At 38.6% G+C, this 15,080-nt stretch overlaps 2 pseudogenes across 1 annotated transcript; both read left to right on the forward strand.

Moving 5' to 3' along the window:
* The first annotated feature begins 6,703 nt into the window (after positions 1–6,703).
* LOC147934764 (putative disease resistance protein At5g45510 pseudogene) lies at positions 6,704–10,686 on the forward strand (annotated as a pseudogene). Its single transcript, XR_015571378.1, has 3 exons — positions 6,704–6,993; positions 7,244–10,171; positions 10,482–10,686. The product of XR_015571378.1 is annotated as a putative disease resistance protein At5g45510 pseudogene (transcript).
* Positions 10,687–11,346: 660 nt separating this feature from the next.
* LOC104728551 (uncharacterized) lies at positions 11,347–14,861 on the forward strand (annotated as a pseudogene).
* The last annotated feature ends 219 nt before the right edge of the window (positions 14,862–15,080 follow it).

Raw genomic sequence — 15,080 nt, forward strand, 5'->3', positions numbered from 1 at the left:
CTGATTGCCGGCGAATAAAGAAAGACTTGAGGCCGTAGACCTTATAAAATTATCCCAATCCATATTTACATGTTGTTAGCAGCTGTGAATCCGGAGTTTTTGCTTGTCCACATGATATGTTCAGAAGTTGAGGTTTACGATAAATTATGGTTATTATCTTAATGTTGATGATGTAAAATTAGAGAGATGCTACAATAATGTTGGAGTCAATTGCGATTTGCGAGTATAGATATAATTAGCATCTCCAAAAAGTTATTTGCAGTTCAAAATATAATACAAAAAATGTTTCATGCAATAAAAAAAAATATAATTTCTATAATAATTAAATTTAAGGAAAAATATTAAAATTGCTGCAAGAAAAAACGAAAAATATATTAAAATCATATATATATAGAATTCCCTTTTTTTCTTTTTTTTTTTCTTTTTGGTACATTGTCAAGCTAATGTCAAAGCGGATAATTTGATATCTAATATACGTACCAAACAGCTTTTAAGTTTATATGTAACCAATATTTTTTAAAATTGACTCTTTTGAGTTAATTTTATAAAGTTGTTGACAAAAAATATATATTATCCTAGAATTTAAATGAGTAAATATATAGATATATATTAATTTATATTATTAATTAAAATTTATTGAAATGTTAGTGTTGCGCATGGGGTAATTTTTTTGAAAATTGTTGTAAAATTTAATTATCAAAGTAATTGATTATGAAAATGAGATAATGAAATTATGTACATCTATGTGTTACACACTCAAATCTATAACTATAATTTTATATGACATAAAACTTTATTTATCATGCTATGTATTTCCGATTATTAATAATTATATCAATATATATATATATATATATATATATTGGTTAACAACTATAACAAATCAATTAAAAAGAATGGTGAGGAATATTATATTAGATTATTAAGGATCAATTCTTTCACAAAAAAATACATATTAAATCGATAATAATTTAAGATTTTTTTTTTAATTCAACCCAAAAACAAATATTCGAACTAATTATTTGAACTTTGTTCGGAAATTAGATAATATTACAATCAGCCTAAAATTAATTTTGATTGCAAATCAGGGGAGTAAAACTTCTTCCTAAGCTCAAACTAAAACTCAAAATCTGTAAAATGTGAGGACTGATCAAAATCAAGGCAACTAAGAGAAGCAACGGCGATTGTCCAGTTTGCTTCACCACGGTTCGTCATTTTCTCTGACAATGCGTGTGTGTATTCGCACACCAAACATATACTATATATGTTGATTAATTTCTGTTATATTTTTAGACTTTTTTTTTTTTTTTGAATGTAATGTTAAATTATATTCAAAAGTAAAAATACTGGTTTACAAAATAGAATTTAATGCCTAGTGCCAAGCCAAGTGAGAAGACCAGTCTCATAACGCCTATCTCCCTTGAGACTGATTGCCAGTAGTTGATCCTTGATATGTTTGTCAATGCTTTGGATGAGTCGAAGGACAGGTTTGGAGTTTTCACCGTGTTTCCGCCCATTTCTTTCCTGCCAGAGAGTATAAATTGTTGTTTGAAGAACAGAGGAAGCTAGAAACCTCACCATTCGGTCATTCAAGTTACAAGTTGATGTATGATGGAAGACCAGTTAGTGGAGAAGCAAGTCCCATACAACCGCTTTGCAATACCCTCCCAAATCTCTAAACTGAAGGTGCAGGAAAAAAACAAATGATCCCGGGTTTCAATATCATTATTGCAGAAAACACATTCTGCAGGGTTTCCCCTGTACCAGTTCGCCATCCGATCCTCCGTGGAGAGCTTGTTTCTGATTGCAAGCCAAGTGCAGAAAGCAAATTTTGGTGTTGAATGAGTGAACCAGACACAATGGTACCATGGTACCTCGGCCGTTTGCAGTGCGGATGCTGTTCCAGGTTGCTTTTGTGGAGAACCGTGGATGAAATTTGTCATTTTTACCTTTCCAAAGAAAAGCATCGGCCAAGGAAGTTCTTGCATTAAACTTCAACAAAAGTTCAACTTCCATTTGATTATAGTGATGCAGGCGATGTCTTCTTCTACCATGTTTGTCCCACGCATCTGCAACCGTCATAGTCTTACTAATCCCCATATCAATGATACCTCGTTCCCCAGCCACATCCATCAGACACCCCATAGTAGACCAATTATCAAACCAAAATGATGTGTGGTGACCGTTATTTACTTCAGATTTGCAGAAAAGAGTTGCCAGTTGTCGAAATTTGAGAAGCTTTCTCCACATTCAGGAACCAGCCGTGGTAGACTGCTTTATACACCAAAAGCTTTCCTATTTGAGGAGAGTATTTTTCACCCATTTAACCCACAAAGAGTCATCAGATGAAAAAATTCGCCAGATCAGTTTCAAACAGCAAACATCATTCGTTTCTTTAAGAGACCGCAACCCCAATCCTCCCTCTCTCTTTGGTTTACAGACGTCCTCCCAAGCAACCTTAGTTTTATGAGGATTCAAATCCGGGCCTGACCAGAGGAAAGCAGAGCACAACTTATTAATCTCCCTTGTACATTGTTGCGGAAGTCGAAAAGCAGAGCACCAAAAATTGCATATACTCCATAACACTGACTGAATCAAGTTTAGGCGGCCTGCAAATGAGAGAAAACGGGCTGTCCAGGAACCTATTTTCTTCTTCAAGTGCTCCAGAAGTGGTGAACAGTCTGAGAGAGTAAGACGTTTGGTGACTAAAGGCAAGCCTAAGTACCGAACCGGTAACTAGCCAACCTCAAAACTGAACTTTTCTTTAATCTCCTGAGATGCTGTAGCAGACAAACCCCCTAGGTAAATAGTAGACTTCTCCATGCTTATCCTCAACCCCGATTGCTTAGCAAAAACGTCAAAAATTCCCGCAATGCCTTCTATGGATCGAACCTTACCGTCAGAGAGAACCATAAGGTCATCCGCAAAGCTTAAGTGTGTGACACCAAGGGTTTTGCATTTTGGATGATAACCAAACTGCACTCCTGCCGCTCTGTCCAACCTCCTAAAGAGGACATCCATTATAGTGACAAACAAATAAGGTGAAAGTGAGCATCCCTGTCGCAAACCCCTGGAGTTGTTAAAAAAACCAGCTAGTTCCCCATTGACCTGAACCGAGAAAGAGGCTGTTGTTACACAAAGCATTATCCATTGCACAAAAACAGGTGGTAGGTCCAATGCGGAGAGGACATTTCGCAGAAAAGGCCATTGAACAGAATCAAAGGCCTTGGAAATATCAATCTTAACAGCACATCGACTTGAAATTGACTCTTTGTGATAATCCTTAACTAACTCGGTAGCAAGAAGCACATTCTCAATCAGTAAACGGTCCTTAACAAAGGCCGACTGATTCCCAGTAATGAATTTTTGGCAAGAGCAGTTTCAGTCGATTAGCTAGGGTCTTAGAGATGACTTTATAGATCACATTGCAACATGATATTGGGCGGTAGTCTTTCATTTCCCGAGTCTCAAGCTTTGTTGGAATCAGAGCAAGAATAGTTGCATTTGCACCTTTGGGAAGAAATCCTTTGACAAAGAAAGATTGAACTGCAGTCACAAACTCTCCACCGAGAATGTCCCAAGTTGCCTTAAAGAACTCTGTTGTAAACCCATCAGGACCTGGGGATTTGTCAGAGGGCATAGAAAACACAACCTTTTCCACCTCCTCCGCTAAGACTGGTCGAAAAAGTCTCTCCTTGTCCTCCAAGGAACAACGAAAAGACAAAAGATCTTGCAGCTCAACAATTGTGGCTCCCTCAAAGTCAGTTGGAGTGAATTGTAGAAATTCTCTAAAATGTCTCTTTGCATCCTGTTTTATCCCTGTCACATCCGACACAACCCGACCATCCGGAGTTGTAATTTCCCGGATCTCATTCTGTGCTGCTCGAACCTGAACCGCACGGTGAAAGGTTTTATTATTCTGATCGCCAACTTGCAGCCAGTGAAGTTTAGACTTCTGTTTCAAGTATTTCTCTTCAAGACCAGCAACAAAACACCAACGGTCATATGCATTCTTTTCTGCAGCCATCGCTATTGCAGAGAGATGTAGGAGGTTAAATTCCTGCTTTTCACAAAGCTGAGCATACGCCGCCTTAGTTTTAGCAACTAAATGGTTCATCGTATGCCTTGCCAAATCTCTCAGCTTTGGCTTCAAAGCCTTAAGCTTCTTAGTAAACCGAAACAGAGAAGAAGTAGACATGTGAATAGACTCTGTCTCCCCCCAAAACTCCTTCACCAAAGGCACAAATTCAGGCATGCCTACCATGGCATTAACAAATTTAAAAGGCTTACGACGCTGCCTTGGCTCCTCTGGTCGAGCTAGATTGATGCGACAACGAGAATGATCGGAACATCCTCCTGCTTCAAATATATTGTAAGCATGCGGATAAAACCCAAGCCAATCATCATTGACCAAGACACGATCCAATTTTTTAGATATTAGATCATTTTCCCTTTTGTTACACCAAGTAAACAAAGGACCTTGAGCAGTCAGATCCGAGAAAGAACAGTAGTTGACAACGGACTGAAAATCACCCATCCCCTCCGTTATTCCTGGACCGTGTGCACCACGAGAGTGCTCCTCAAGAGCCAATGTTTCATTAAAAACACCAAGGCTAATCCAGGGCTTATCCCGCATAAGCGGTGAATCCTTATGATGACGCAAATCCTCCCATAAGGCTTTACGCTCATCCACCAAGTTCGACGCATAGACAAATGAGCAAAAAAACTCAGTCTCATCTTCCTCTAGTTTAACTGAACAGGTTATAAGTTGTCCCGTTTTATACACCGGAGTGAGTCTTACATTTTCACGCCAGACCACCCAGATGCGCCCTCTAGCGTTATGCTCATAATTTGACAGAACCGACCAATTCTTAAATAACTTTGCACCTAACCACTATGCCTTCCGTTCCTTGACCCTCGTCTCTAAAAAACAACCAAACCGCAGTCTCGAATCACCAACCCACTTCTTTATGATGGAATGTTTGGAAGTTCTATTTAAGCCACGAACATTCCAAAAGAACCCGGACATTAAGCACGTTTGGAGGAGGTCCTTTTACTCTGATCCCTGAGAGTATTATGGGGTTGAGTAGAAGGGTTAGAGATAACCTTATGAGCAGTTTTAGAACCACGAGGCAGAGAAGGTCGAAGCTGAGGGATGAGGGAAGCCCCCAACTGCGTCTATGTTTGGCTGATCTCCTTTGCTACATCAGTATCAGAATAATCCTCAACATCCTCCGAGGTGTCCTCCTCTGCATCCCCCTTGTCACTGAGAGCAGAGAATGCATTAGAGAGAAGAGACAGATCATCAGGTTTAAGCTCAGTTGGTTTCTGTTTCCCTGGACTTCGGACCGACTTAGGCGTTTGCCAAACCTCCTCCACTGCAGCTGCATTCAAAGAAACATCCTTGAGTGCGGCAAAGGCTTCAGTGTCTGGCTCCACCATGACCACATGAGCAGGGGATGTTGACGGAACTTGCACCGGCTCTGTTGCAGGTTCCTTCGAAGGACTGCTAATCGGTGGTGTAATGATAGGTGGAGCCAAACAAGTATCCTTAAGATGACCCCATTTACCACATGTCTCGCATTTTGGCGGCAACCAAGGATAAGAATACTTAATAACAGCATCCAGTGCACCATCTTCCTCCCCCATAAACACAACCTCTCGTGGGAGAGGTTTAGTTAAATCAGCTTCCACCATAATTTGAGCAACATCAAAACTTGTGCAGGCATCAGTTTTCGAGTGTAGTCGAGTGGGTTTGCCGACAGCACTTGCCAAGAATTGCAAACCTTTATGCGTAAATATCGACGGTGGGACATCTGTTAAAGTCACCCACAAAGGTATAGATTTCAAAGCTGGCTGAGTTTCCTTCTCATTAGGAGACCATTTCGATATCACCATTGGAATATCCATAATATTCCACATACCTCTGTTTAGCACCCTACGCCTCATAGTTTCACTGCGGATCTGGAATTTCACCGTTGTGTCATTAACTTGATAAACATCTATCTGAGAAGAAGTATCTCCCAAACGCCAAATTTTGTTAACGATCATGTGGATCTTGCCTACATGGGGTGCCTTTGTGCTCAAAAACTTACCAAGAAGAAAATTCTCCCAGAGAGGTTTAGCCCCAAGCAGAACATCCTTTGGTACGATCACCCTCTGCTGACCATCCACTTCTACGACATTAAACGGTTGCTTAGTAAAGACATGCTTGCCAGCGACATTAGCATAAGAACGCTTTGATTTAGCATCCCCCACATATACACTTGGGCTGGTCGCACAACCCTGCTCCAACGTGTGTTCCTTAGACTCCTCCATAGGCTCCTGCGACGATCCCGAAATACCAACCTCGTGGGAAACCACCACCACCTGTGATGAAACCTCCTTCTCTGATGCCTGAACCGCCCCTCCTAGAGACGAAGAAGCCGGCGACGGCATGATTCTTGCACAGAAAGCGAAAACCCTAAATCGCCTTTTTTGTCTCTCGCCACGTCAGCTTTTTAAAAGTTTCGATTTTTAATTGTATCCCCTACTTTTAGACTTTTCATCTTCTTCCCCAGATGAGTTTGTGGATTATCTACGGTTTCTATCTTCTAGGATTACTAGAGAACTTTTTTTTTCTTTGGAAAGAGCGATACATTGATCATGTTTCCACTTTGACTTTGCATATCTTCGTCTCCTTGTTTTGCTTACCAGTGATGTGATGGCTTCTTCACATAGTACTTACTTGGAAGGTGTAGTAGATACTGCGTGCAAAGAGATTTTGAATTCATTAGAAAATGATGATGTTTCGAGAGTCATACTTGTTGGTGAAGATGGAATAGGCAAGACATGGGTGGCTCGCAAGATATTCGAGCGTGCACCTAAAGACGAGTCATGCTCATGCTACTCTTCTCTCTGGTTGAATCTAAATAAAGATTTTGATGAAGTGTCCCTTTACGAGGATATAGCTTCTCAGCTTTCGGTGTTTCTTGATAAGGAAGAGAGTGAAGAGTGAAAGAACTTTGGAGAGATTGAGACTTTGATATTATAAACTTCTTTCTCAATTATCTATACAAGGTTGTTACAATGTATTATATAGAGTCTTAGGAACAATCTAGACTCCTCTAGGGTTTTTCCCATCTTTTTCCTACCAGGACAGCTGGTTTCACCTATTCTTCACATAAGGTTAGAAGTGGTTGGAATCTTGAACCGTGCTGTACCATTTCCTTCTTCTCCGTTCTAACGTCTCTTTCTTGTGCAGGGAGCTTTGTCTTCTTATGTGGGAAGCTTGTTGGACTTTCTCCAGTTTGGGCCTTTCCTTGTGTTCGGCCCAACTGTGGTTGTGTTCGGCCCAACTGTGGTTTATTACTTTCAAAGAGGATGATAGTGAAGATGAGGAAGAGGATCAGAATACTCGAGACTTGGGGAGGTTGAAGGACAAGATTCATAATAAAATTAGGAAAAAGAAGGAAAAGGCTGAAACAAAAAATCTTTTGGAAAAGAAGGCCAAGGGTGAAAGACGAAAGAAGTACCTCCTTTTGGTTTTGGATGATGTAGGAAGCGTGACAAACGAAAAAAAAGTGATGGAAGATTTGGAACTTGAAGTTTTTCTTGCACCTTTCCGGCCTCTCAAGATTCTTCTTACAAGAAGAAAAGGAGAAGGAGACTCTAAAGCTAAGATGAAACCCCATGCCACAGATGAGTTACATACTAAGTCTGATACCAACGAGGAGTTGGAAGTAAACTCTGATGAAGAGATGAAGTCTCATGTCACAGAGGAGGTATATACTAAGTCTGATGGGGAGATCGATTCTTTAGAAGTAGAATCTGATGAAGAGGTCGAGTCCCATGCAACGGATGGGGAACGGGATTTACTTGACCCCCACACCTTTGATGCGTCAAAGATTTTATGCAACTTCTTTACAGATAGGTATCTGATGAATCTACTCAAGTCCCTGATCAAATATGACTTACTTGAATCCCTTGAGAATGGTTGGTTCTCGAAGCTTGATATTGTGAAAAGGAGCATGGGTTTGCCGGCTGCAGTCGTTGTGCTAGCCAAGTCTCTAAATTACATTTCTCGGAATCTTCAGTTCTTTGATCAGCTTCCTCCAAAGCAAAAGGAGGTTTTATTGGCAGTTCTCTCCTCTTTTGATCCTGACCGTGAAAGAGCTAATCATATTCTACATCTCGCATATGAGTTATTACAAACAGATGATACAGTGAAGAGTTCTATTGTTGACTGCTTCTGGCATAGCTTGAGCTTCTTTGAGCATGGTGGATGTGTTTGTTACCAGGAGTTGATCGCACATTGGATTCTTGAAGGCTACTTCGATCCTGTTAGATCTGTAACAGAGGCCTATATGGAAGGTCATGAGGTAATGATGGAGCTTTTAGACCGTGGTTTTCTGAAGATACATGGCGACAATGTAGTTATGCCAGAGGTTGCAATGAAGAATTTGATAGATCTTCGGTTTCGTGGACTGTCAAGCAGATCTCGTATCGCACTTGCTAAAGTTTGTGGTAGTGACAGGACACAAGGTCTAGGGAAAACCAACCAGCTGGATGATATCATGGAAGCAGTCCAAACAACGAGGAAAGGAGATAAAATTACCACAGTTCTGATTAGTGGAAACCGTTTGCGTCGTGAAACTCCAGAAGACTTCTTTGAAAAGCTAAATGATGTTGAGATACTTGGCTTTTTGAACCCACAGTGGAACCTTTTGTCCCGTTTTTATCAAAGTTAGTGAAGCTTCGAGTTCTTGTGATCAGGGACTGTGACCTACTACAAGATTTAGAGTATCTTAAGGCTCTTACAAAGCTAATTGCTCTTGAAGTTTCTGGTGCTAGCTCCCTGATGGAAATCTCTGATGACTTCTTTAATGAAATGACTGATCTTCAAAGTCTTCATCTCTCCGGGCTTCAAATCAAATTTTCCCCTTCCAGCATTTCTGTACTATTGCATCTTCACTGTCTCATCATCAAGGACTGTCCTTTATTGGAAGATTTGCCAGACATACAAGAACTAGTAGAGCTTGAGGTTGTTGATATTTCTGGTGCTCGTGGGCTTCAAACTTGTTTCGACAACACAAAAGGTGACAAGAAAAACACTAGCAAAAACAAAAACTTTTATCTTCTTAAAAAACTTCAGCTTCTTGACTTCTCGGAGAGTCAAATAGAGCGATTACCATTGTTCCAGGACAATGAGGTGGCCGGAAAGCTTCACTCCTTGACTTGGCTCTTGTTGAGAAACTGTAGTAAATTGAGAAGATTGCCTAGTCTGAAGCCCTTGTCAGGTCTCCGAATTCTTGATCTTTCTGGCACTTCCAGCTTAGTGAAAATGTTGGAAGTATGCTTTGAGGATAAGCAGGAACTCAGAATTCTTAATATGTCCGGCACTAATCTTAGCGAGCTGCCTACCACCATCGAGGAGCTGTCTAGTCTCAATGAACTTCTCCTACGGGATTGCATCAACCTATATGATATCCCAAACATCCAGAAACTCACAAATCTTGAAGTCATTGATGTTTCCGGCAGTACCAAGAAATCGAACATGATAGATCTGAGAATGCAGTTGTTACATCCCAAGAAACGTCAGAAGAATTAAGAGAGATTCAATCAGATGAACATTGTACTGAGATGGGAGATGCCACGCGCAAGGAACGTCTTCTCCAAGTCCCTATAGAGAGGGCTCTATATAAAAATTTACTATCACGTTTTGCTTCCGCAAGTCAGCAGGAAGTCATGGAGATTAATGAAACTAATGAGCTAGATGAGGATACACTAGCAAATGCTGAGTTTGTGTCTTTTGTGGACTGTACTCCTACAAGGTTCACATCTATCTTTAACAAGACTAAATCGGTGAAGTGTTGCTGGCTAAGAATGTGCACTGACATAAAAGACCTTTTCCATGACGTGGATGAGGAACTTTTGAAATCACTGGAGACTTTGTCGATTACAAACCTTGCATCATTGGAGACTATAAGATCTGTTGGTAACTTGGAGAATAGATTGCTGCCCGAAAATCAAAACGATTTTCTCGGAGATGCCTGCCAGCCTAGAAGTCCTAAATTTAAAGCATTGTGAGAACCTGGAGAAAGTTGTTGAAGGAGTCCAACTGTCAAGTCTCACTAACCTGACGTTGAAAGTGGAGAATTGCCCAAACTTGGAGGGATTTTCCAAAGACTCGGTAAGTTGCAACTTTCTACTCTATATCACCTCTCTTAGTAAACATTTAGGACCATTAATCCCTCTCCTTTTTTTTTTTTTTTTTTTTTTCCCCTTTTCCTGAAAAATAATATCTTTGTAGCAATCTTTTGCATCTCTAACGTTTTAGCACACACTTCAGAACTCATCAGGAGATGAACACTTTCAATTAACTAACTGCCAAAAATCAATTGCATCATATTTTTATCTCTTTTGCAAGTCGTCTTGCACCAAATCTTGTCTCATTTCAGCTTCATCGATCATAGTATCTTACATTGCGTGTGTATTTGCAGGAGTGGGAAATAATTGAGCCTGAGGAGGCATCATCATCACAAGAGTGAAGGATCTAGATCTTCATACACAGTACTATGCATCTTGATCGTCCCTTCTATTTTTTTTTTTTTTGAATACTCTGTTCTGTGTGTGTTTGAATTTTTGAATGCTGATTGACGACTGGCTTTGATACATCATCTTACCGACACTCTTTTTTTCTGTCCCCTGTTTCTGTTTTAAGATATTGGGGAAATTGGAAAAAAGGACTTTTTTTTCAAAAAAATGTCCATATGTACTTTTATTTTTTAGGTTTGGTGAAATAGGTTTTATAATAATAAAATTTCAGTTTTACCCTTATTTTTTAAAACCAAACTAAATACGAAAATACAATAAATAATAATTAACAAAATTAAAAAAGAAAACCAAATTGATAGAAACCTTTAATCGATTTAGAGGTTTATACACCCCAAATAATGAAAACCCGAAAACCCTTTTACACTTAGCTTTCACTTTTACCAAATCGTAAACCAGAAAAATTGACATCGACAGCGGCTTTGACGGACGGTGAATTACTGCCGCTTGTTCTTCCGATTAATCGACAGCGGTGAGTATCTTTTTCATCCTTTTCTCATCTGGGTGAAGTTTCGTCGTTGATTTGTCCCCATCCTGATTTGGTTTCGTCCTTGATTTCTCATCTTATTTACTCCCATGGTTTTTTTTGCTCCCATCGCTCAATGTCGTTTGCTTCTCTTCAAATCATTTGAAATTCGGCTTCATATTACAGTGTAAATCACTCAAGATTTCTCATTTTGTATAGATTTGGAAGTTGCATGTGGATTTTGTTAATCGCTTTTGAATTCCTATTACTAAATTGAGCTATCAACGATGAGAGTAACGAGCAAGGCTTGTCTTGGTTCATCTTCATCTAATTGTTTCATAGTTTGTCTCAAGAGTTTTGAAATCCCGATAGCTTGAGTTGGTGATTGCTAAATTTTGTATTAAATTCTCAATTTTGGTAGTTTTAAAAGTTGGTTTGATCGCTTATGAACTGTTCTTGGTTTCATTTTTGGTTTGATAGTTATTTGATTGTATTATGTTTTATGTTTCACATGTTAGGTGTATATGACCAATATTAGCTTCTTGAACATGGAGGACAAAGATGGATCAATCGGATTGATATCCGATTCGTTTATTATTTTTGAATATTTGTTTTTTCCGTGATGAGAGCTTTTTCTCTTATTTCTAACAACTCATTTCGTTGTGTTTGATTTAATTTTGGTTAATTGTTTTGTTCAGGCGTTGGAAAAGAGTACCCTAAACGCCTTTTCAAATACAGTGATGAACCACAAGTGAAGCAGATAAACAATAGCTGCAGAATGTCTATCATGACAAGAATCAAGGATGCTTTGCCAACCGAGTATGAGAAAGTGAAGAGTGATCCTGTGTTTGCTAATGTGTTTGCCATCTACGAGAATGGGTTAGGATACTCTGCGCGTTTGATACACAGCATTATGTCTCAGCAGTTGCTCACAGATAAGAAACATGAGCTTTGGTTTGTGTTTGGAAGGAAGCCAATGAGATTTTCGATGCAAGAATATTATGCAGTCACTGGACTCAAATGCAATGATGATTTCAGCTTTGATTTGAAATCTTGGAAAGAAGACAGTTGGAAGAAGGACAAAGGTTTTTGGGCTAGTTTATTGAAGAGAGATGGGGAGATTACCATTAAGAAGCTGATGGATGTGCACCTAGTAGAAGCTCCCAATTGGGAACCTGAAGACAAGCTAAGATTTGTATATGTATGCGTCATAGCTGGTTTAGTAATGGCTAAGGACGAGAAGAAAAAGATCCCTCTCTCATACATCAAGTTGGTGATGGATCTTGATAAGTTGAGAGCTTATCCTTGGGGTTTACATTCTTTTGACTATCTTGTGACTTCGATCATGGACACAAGAAAGGAGTTGAAGAAGACCAACAATTATATCCTTAATGGCTTCTCCTTTGCACTTCAAGTATGGGTTATGGAAGCAATTCCAGTGATTGGAGAATTGTTGGGAGAAAAGATCAACAAGGAATTCACAAACGGTGCTAGATGTTCTAACTGGAAGGGAGCTGCAAAAGTGTCTTATCAAGACATTATCTTCATAGAGCAATCGTTTGGACCAAAGGTTAGTAATTTCTTTTCTCTATTCTTCTTTAATTGTCATTGTGTGAATATGGTTCTGTTTTTTACTATTGTTTAACCAAATTTTTTGTTAATGTGTTTTTGGTAGGATATCGTTTATCCATACATCTCGAGGTCAGGAAATTGTGACATATACGATGATATAGAGTTTTTTAGGCCTGATGAGATCAATGATGTGGGAGTCAAAAACGTAAACGATTTGGTGCGATCTTGTTACGATTTTAGAGACCATGAGTGGGGTCATGTTGAAACTAATGATGTTGAAGAAGAGAAGATATAGGAGGTTGTAAATGAATATGATCATGTTGAAAAGGAAAGTGATGGAGATAATCAATTTTCTGGGTTGGAAAGTAGCGAGAAGAAGCAAGATGTAAATGTGGGAGCATCAAGCACAAAGAAGAGAAGAAAAAGCACATTGATCATGGTGCAGAGACTCGTAAAATGCAACTCCTATGTCAGCGAGCTGCAACCACTCATGGTTTTGATAAAGAAATGAAGTCATTCATTAAAGGTATGTTTGAAGCTTCTTTCAAACCTTTTAAAGAAGAAATAGGCCAGCGATTGAAGAAGATGGAGGAGAATGTATCAGAAGTGAAGGAGATATTATCCACTCTATCATCAACTTCGACACAAGCCACACTACCATCCTTTAAACCAAAAGATGTGGTAAGTCAATAAATAATATATATGCTTTGGTGTTGTATATGTAATGGTGCATTACCAACTTATTGATTCTTATTTTTGACACAGGGGAAATCACCATCTGTTCAACCAAAGAGTTTGGTAAGTAAAAAGTAACTTGGTAAAACTTGTTTTGGATTTAATGTTTTGGAAATCGGCTATGTATTTTTTTTTTGAAAACATTCGGCTATGTAATTTTTTTGAAAACATTCGGCTATGTAATTGTCTTGGTGAACTTATGTATTATATTGTAAACATTAAACTTTATTTGGATGTCTTTGTTTGTAAACATTAAACTTTGTTTGATCTTTCCATTGACAGGAAGACAACTTTGTTTTCGATGATTTGTTCACCAAATCGGGTGCCATAGACCTTAATATTGACAGTCAAGATTTATTGAGCACTCAAGATTTCTTAGAGAAAAGTGTAGGACATCTATCGCAAAAACCATGTGTACCCGAAGTTGATCCTACAATAGATGCGGGAAAGTATGACGACGATGCTGATTTGGTTTTCGTATCCGATGTTAGATGGAATGCTTTGGAAGCATGGCAAAGGAATCTTGGGTACGTCTTCTAATTTTTATTCTAAATTAGACATATATTTTGTAACATATATTTACAATTGTCCAAATTTTAAAATTTTTACCTTACAAATTACTATTTGTTTCACAGTCACGAACAACTTAAGTTGGGTCCATCGGTAAATAATTTAGAATTACTTCATCGTGTCATTTCTCACAACAAGTGGTTGCACAATCAAGTAAGTATAAACTTGATTTTTCTCAATACTTAAATTGTTCATTATTTTACCATGGTCAAATTTAAATTTAACTTTTATTTGTTTTCAAGGAAATGGATGCGATGATGTATTTATTCCGGGAGAAAACATCTTTAGGTTGAATGAAGTCAGACCGTGTGGGTTTCATGAATTGCATGTTCAGTAAGACAATCAAAGTGGAATACACCAAGTACTTAAAAACAAAGCGTCAGCACAAATGGGATAGTAGACTTCTCGATTATGCTAATGGTGAGTTTCCTTCTCACGGAAAGACAGGTAAACAATGGGGTACAGATCTTAACAGGATATACGCTCCGATTTTCGTCAACGGCAACCACTGGATTTCTGTTTGCATTAACTTCGTCTTAAGAACTGTTGAAGTCTTCGACTGTGCTGGACACAAGAATAGAAGGTATGTCGAGTGTTTCGCAAACTGCATCCCAAGGATTTTGAAAGAAATTAATGCAAAGGTGAATGGAAAAGCATCTCTTTTGACACAATATGAAATCATAGAAATGAAGGTGATGTCCGAGTTGAATAGGTCGAAGAGCGATTGCGGGGTCTATGTATCGAAATACATCGAGTATCATATGCAATCTCTAAGTTTGGATTTGATGACCGATGAGAACATCAAACAAGCGCGTTTGAAGATTGCTGTCGATCTGTGGGAAGCTGCAAATGATCCACTATTCTTGAGCGTATGAAGAACTATGTCCCTCCAAAGTTGGAGTCTCATAGAGTCAAAATTGACTGATTTTTCATCTTTTTAATATGTATTTAGTTTGACACATTGTATGACTTTGGTTTCATTTTTAACTTAATATATGGTATGACTTTGGTTTCATTTTTAACTTAATATATGGTATGACTTTTGTCTTTGTCTTCGATAACTTTGTTCACCAAGTCTATCAAACCAAAAAACAGACTTTTAATTTGGTTTAATATCAGACCGATTTTTTAATTTGGTTTAAGA

This window comes from Camelina sativa, chromosome 11, assembly GCF_030686135.1.
Source record: "Camelina sativa cultivar CO46 ecotype springtype chromosome 11, ASM3068613v1".
Classification (NCBI taxonomy): domain Eukaryota; kingdom Viridiplantae; phylum Streptophyta; class Magnoliopsida; order Brassicales; family Brassicaceae; genus Camelina; species Camelina sativa.